At 30.5% G+C, this 6,000-nt stretch overlaps 1 long non-coding RNA gene across 6 annotated transcripts in view; it reads right to left on the minus strand.

Annotated features, from left to right (window-relative positions):
- The window catches only part of LOC143249283 (uncharacterized), a 42,212-nt gene extending 37,083 nt beyond the window's left edge, over window positions 1-5,129 (minus strand). For 4 of the 6 annotated variants that reach the window (XR_013027708.1, XR_013027710.1, XR_013027707.1 and 1 more), the window contains exon 1: window positions 4,784-5,129. This is a non-coding gene — a long non-coding RNA (uncharacterized LOC143249283). Of the gene's footprint in view, window positions 1-228; window positions 4,730-4,783 lie in introns of those variants that run through there. The other 2 variants (XR_013027706.1, XR_013027705.1) reach the window with 1 other exon arrangement.
- Window positions 5,130-6,000: the final 871 nt, after the last annotated feature.

The following is a 6,000-nucleotide window of genomic DNA, read 5'->3' on the forward strand; positions in this document are numbered from 1 at the left end:
TTCAGGAAAGAAGAAGACAAATAAAGAATGCTAGGAAAATAATACAGATACAGAAGATTTTGATTAAGGAAAGGTAGAAGAGTCATGATCTTAGGCAACAGCAAAGAAGTCACAAATATGTGAAAGACAATATCAATATAAATTTGGGACAGAAGGCAGCCCAAAAAGTACAGCAACCCAATCATAACTGTGATCTACAAGAAAAGAAAAAGATAGAAAGTTACATACCTGATTTTCAGATGTAGAAAAAAGAAAAGATCAAGGGACCTGTTTCTCATCAGTGAGAGGATAGACATAATCAAAGGCGAGAGGTGGAAGAGCAGCCCAAACTTGTCTAGAGGTAAACTCACAGAAGGCAATGAAACAGAAATATGACAAACCTGAATAAGAGAGGAAGAGGGTTAAAAAAAAAAGAAACCAAACACCTACAATGAAACAAAACTATGACTAACCTGAATCGAAGGAAGTATGTAAAAGGAAACCAACAACCTGACACATGATAACAGTAATATTATGGTTGACAAATATTAACAGTAAACTTATGTTATACCATGGTTCAACACAGCTCTATAAAATGTGTGTGATTTAATATTTCCAAGATCTTTATAGTGCTGCACCATGGATTGAAATCTGAGAACTGTAGCATTCCAGACTTTTCATCCACTAAGTGAGGTAAAAAGACAGCTACAATTATCAGCTCTTGGAAGAGATAAAGTGCCTTTGGTTGCAATAATACTGTTGGAAAAAATGTTTGAAGAGATATGCTTGAGACTCAAAAGGTTTTTCTGCATTTGTTATTTCAAGTACCACAAAGAAAAATATAGTTGCTTGGGTAAACTAAGTTGCAAAGAGCTGGATGGAGTGAAAATACAAGAACAAAATTAATATAGCATTAACTTAAGAAAACAGTTAATCAAAGTGAATATAAATTAATAGAAAACAGAAAAACTTATCTGAACACAAGCATTTCTAAGAAAAGAATGAGCCTACAATCATATGCTAGTGCTTACAAGGGTTACTACAAATGTGGTTGTGTCATCTTCTTATTCTAAACATTATGATGATTGTTATAGATAGTTGGGGTACATTTTAGCACATGTAACAGTAAGAGAATGTTCGAGGTATATAGAATTTGGAGAAAATTTTATGACAGTCATGCAAATAATAACTCCCAGTGTCTATGTTACTGCATTTCTCACATATGAATGAATATTCTCCAAAATTGGTGTGGAAGTTCATCAAGTCTATGTAGGGGAACATAGAAATTTTCAGTTTTGCATTTTATGTTTTGCAGTTTTAATGGACATTTCTGTGTTCTTTACTACTACTACACTCCATGTATATGGAGCTTTACCAAATTTGGTATGGAGGTTCATTGGGCCCATGGGGAAATATATACAAATTTTCAGTTTTGTACTTTTTACCACTACCTCATCTCCTGTGTATGGATTTTTTTACCAAATTTGGTATGGAAGTTCAATGGGTCAACAGCAAATATCAACATATACATTTTCAGTTTTGAATTTTGCAGTTTTTATGGGCATTTTTGTGGGTTTTTTTTTTATCACTACTATACCCCCCTGTTGATGGATCTTAACCAAATGTGGCATAAAGGTTTGTTAAGTCCATATGAAGATGCATCCAAATTTTTGATCTCCATATCTTATACTTCACAGTTTTCATGTCTTATACTTTGCAGTTTTTGCACATTTTTACAATTACATGTAAGGGAAGCAAATTTTCATATCTTAAGATAACCTTTCATTAATCATGAATTTACATAACTTTTATTAAGGGGATGGGTACTCTAACTATCATTGAAAAGTTAATAAACCATGTTATTTCTATTTGGAATTATCTGTCAGACATTAAAATAAAAATCCTCGAAGTCCACTTGAAGTCTTGTTCCAAACATATTAAGATCTAAAAATGCAGTCACATTCAAACTCCCTCTTTCTTAACCTGAAGATGACCTAGGAAGGTTGAAATGTTGTTCTCTCCTTATCAATAAAAGTGTTAATACCCATACCATCCATTCTGAGATACAAAATGCATGTTTATTTTTCATGTAATCACATTATAGTATATTCACTCTAGTCATACAATGAATATAATCACTTCAGTGGGTTGTGAAGTTGAAGTAACAACTCATTGTATCATTACTATATTAAATAATCTTTAAATATTGTTTATGAGTGTCATAATTATAGTAACTTTAATATACTGCAAGTAAGACCCTAAAACTATATTATAAAATCAATCATATACCCTAACAGTTTGAAAAACTAAATGTATATATTTCAGACAAACAAATAAGAAAATTTTCATAGAAAAACATGCAAAATTGTTAAACAGGAAATTTCTTCTCTATTGTTTCAATATGTAATTTTTGTTACAATAACAGAGTTGCTAAAAGTGACCAAAGAAGCATCTATGTTTATACTAGCTACAGCAACAACACAAAAAGAGTATGATATTATTTTCTGAGGTTATTTTATTGTCCTAATTTGATATATAATCAATTAAAACTCATGTTTCACTTGTGATAACAATCAACACAAAAGTATTTTTTACATTTCAATATTACACTAAAGGACTGCATAAAACAGTGTTAACTTTAAATAAAATTCTTAAACTTGCAACTTGGAAATGATTTGTTTTAATTCAAATATGATAAGAAGTACATGGCTGTATTAAATATCTGTTTATGACATATCACTTACTACTTGTGATCACAAGTGCAGTAAGCTTTCTGCTGAGTGTAGGGTATTTATTTCCATTAAGTACCAGTACCATAAAAACAACAAGTTTTGAAAAACTAACTCATGTTAAATGTAATACGCTAAGACTATCTTGCACACCAACTATTGAGAAGAGTAAAAAAAAAATTTCCATAACCTATTGATTCTCCTTTTACAATCCAAAAAAGTGATGGATTTCACTACTGCCAACAATGATTCATTCCACTGTGCAATGAAATTGTTAGAAAAATAAAATTACCTTAAATGGAGCTTAGCCAGTCTCTTTCAAATTAATATTTTAATCAGGAGCCATTATCCTATCAATTCCACTAGATAATCTTATAAATTAAAAAAAAAACTCATCTGACTTTTTCTTTAATAAAAGAAAATAAATCATATTAACCTATCTCCATAAGATAAACCTTCCAGAGTGGTATACAATATTTCAACTGAGCTCTAACTAGTGGTTTACACACAGGTTTAATCACTTCTTTTAACTTGCAATCAAAATACCAATAAACATACTAAGATTCTGTTAGCTATACTACCAGCAACAGCACACACAGCTTCAATAGTTTGCATGAACTATCCACCACAGTATATCACAAGATACTTTTCTCACAGTCAAGCTACTAACAGGGTTTCCATCTGTATTAAATATGTGATCCAAATTATGATAACTCAAATGTGTAATCTTACACTTTTTTATAATTAATGATCTTCTATCTGCCAAATATTCATCCAGTTAACCAATTAATCCAAATTATTCTACATTCTTCATTACTACTAGAAATATCCAAGAGTTTGTCATCCACAAACTTTACTAATTTACCATTATCCTTCACTATTACTAAGATTTAAAAGGGGGGGCACTGACATTTGGAAGACCAGACTAATAACAATCTAGCTGGATGAGAGAAAGGAAAACATTGTAATGAAAGAGTTCAATCAAGCTTCAACATATTGAAGTCCTTTCAGTAGAAAAGAAATCAACACCATCTACAGTACTTTAAATGAGGTAATGCCAGTCTTATATCAGATAATAATTATCTGCTTAGTCTTAACTTGATTTTTGCTATGAAAAAAAGAACTGAACCTTTTTTTTTTCTCCAATGCAAACACTTACAAGAACACCTGAAGGTATAATCAACAATCACATCAAGTAAATACTCTTCTCTACTAGAATTAGTACTTTTCATCAACTTAACTTTATCACCTGATATTAAAGGTTTTTCACATATCTTTAATACAATTTAGTCACTAGGAAATAATACTGCATAATAAAGCTATCCAACCATCATGTAAAATATAAACATCAATAAACCTCAATTCTAAGATATTATCAACTGAAAAAACAAAACTCCATTTATCACCATAGTCTGCATCTCTTATCCACTTTTTGACTTTTCAATAAATCCCACAAGTACCTCACCAGTTGATATTTTGCAACACATCATATCAGTCTACTAAAGTTCATAATACACAATATCAACCAAAATGCCCTTATCTGAAATGGTAGAGGCCATATGAAAATAAAGAAAAAGTGTATGCTGATAATCGTTACTTAAATGCTACTTTTCTGAATAACCTCTGATAAATGAATCCCACACTATGCCAACAAAAAATGTCAAACTAATATTATTAAGGACTTTCCCAAATTCTCCCCCAACTCCTTTTATTTTCTATTTGGAATCACTTTATAAAAACCAACCAATAATCAGTAATTTACTTCTTGTTCAAAATCATCTGAAAACTAACAGTTAAAAGCTCGCCCCTCCATTATTTCCATAAACTTCAAGACTTTGGAATGAATTTCATCAGGACCAAAAGCTTTACACACTACAATTTCATTTTTTTGTTTTATGCAAGGATCAAACTAATACTTACAGTAGAATAAAATTATTTTTAAATTTGAGCAGATTAAAACCAGTTAGTGTAAAATTTACTTTACTAAAACTAAAAACAAAAGTTAAGGTAAAACTTGTACATTTTTGTTACTGAGCTATTTATTTAGAATACTGAAAAAATCAGACATAACTCACTTAAGTTACCGTCTAATATCCAGCTTCCAAGAATCCACTATCCAACATTCCAAATCCAAGGACTAAAAGTAAAGACGATGAATTGCACTACGAGTAAGTAGAACTGTTAGTTTCAGAACACATCACGTGTATTTACATACTCTCACAATGATAAATTGTTAAATTTAGTTAATTCATATTTTACATTATTGCATTATGCCACAATTAAGAATTCATTGTCATCTAAATAACAATACTTGAAAGTTACTGCTTACAAATTTTATTGATTACGTTAAGCCTAGCACTATAACTACAACACTACCAACGCTATGGTGAAAATGTTAATATTATTGATGACTATAACACCACTCACTATCTGCCTACGTTCGTCAAAGTGAAGCCACTAGTAACACTTAAACGCAGCATTGTTATATTATTAATATCATCATATATCACTGTTACACCACATTCACCGAGAATAATTAAGATATTTGTTTTAAAATATTTACTTTATATTTATTTTAATATTAATCTAGAAAAAGTTGTTTCAGACACTTACAACACAATCTAAACATTTATGCTCAATTTGAAGAGCTTCATTAATAGATATCTACTCTTCTCAACCAATTTATTTTACTGTAACCGATTGTCTTCAAATCGAATAGGGATTGGGCGGAAAACAAACTCCCATATGTTATATAATTAAAGGAAATTGGTTGTCTGTTTTGTTAATTTTATGAAAGTTACTATTTGTGGCATTTACTTCTTGTTTGATAAAGGTGGTAATAAAGCCTTTAGATAACTACTTATAGATTGTATTATGTGTATTTGCTTCATCAAAACTTTTTTCGGATTAAATGTGTTGATTCAAAGTTTACAAATAATTTAATTTCATTAATTTTCTAACCACATGTTTTCACTTCTAATTTCAACATTATTCAGTAACGCACCATCAAGCCACGTTTGTATTATGCCTTGCGTGTTTTTCTTTTTTGCAGATTATTATTTGAATGTTGTCCCTTGATGGCTCAGTATCAGGGTTTGATTCCTGTAGTGAACATAGCGTTGCGCAGCTTTTCGCTTGAACAAACAGTTGTTCAAATACTCGATGTAATGTCACTAAATGTTTAGTTCTTGAAAACTGGCTAAGCTGAAATGACGATCATAAATTATTTTTGTAAGAGTTGGTGATCATATTTTTGTACGGTATTATGAGGTAAATATCTTTCATCTCGTAG

This window comes from Tachypleus tridentatus, chromosome 4 (assembly GCF_004210375.1).
Source record: "Tachypleus tridentatus isolate NWPU-2018 chromosome 4, ASM421037v1, whole genome shotgun sequence".
NCBI lineage: Eukaryota > Metazoa > Arthropoda > Merostomata > Xiphosura > Limulidae > Tachypleus > Tachypleus tridentatus.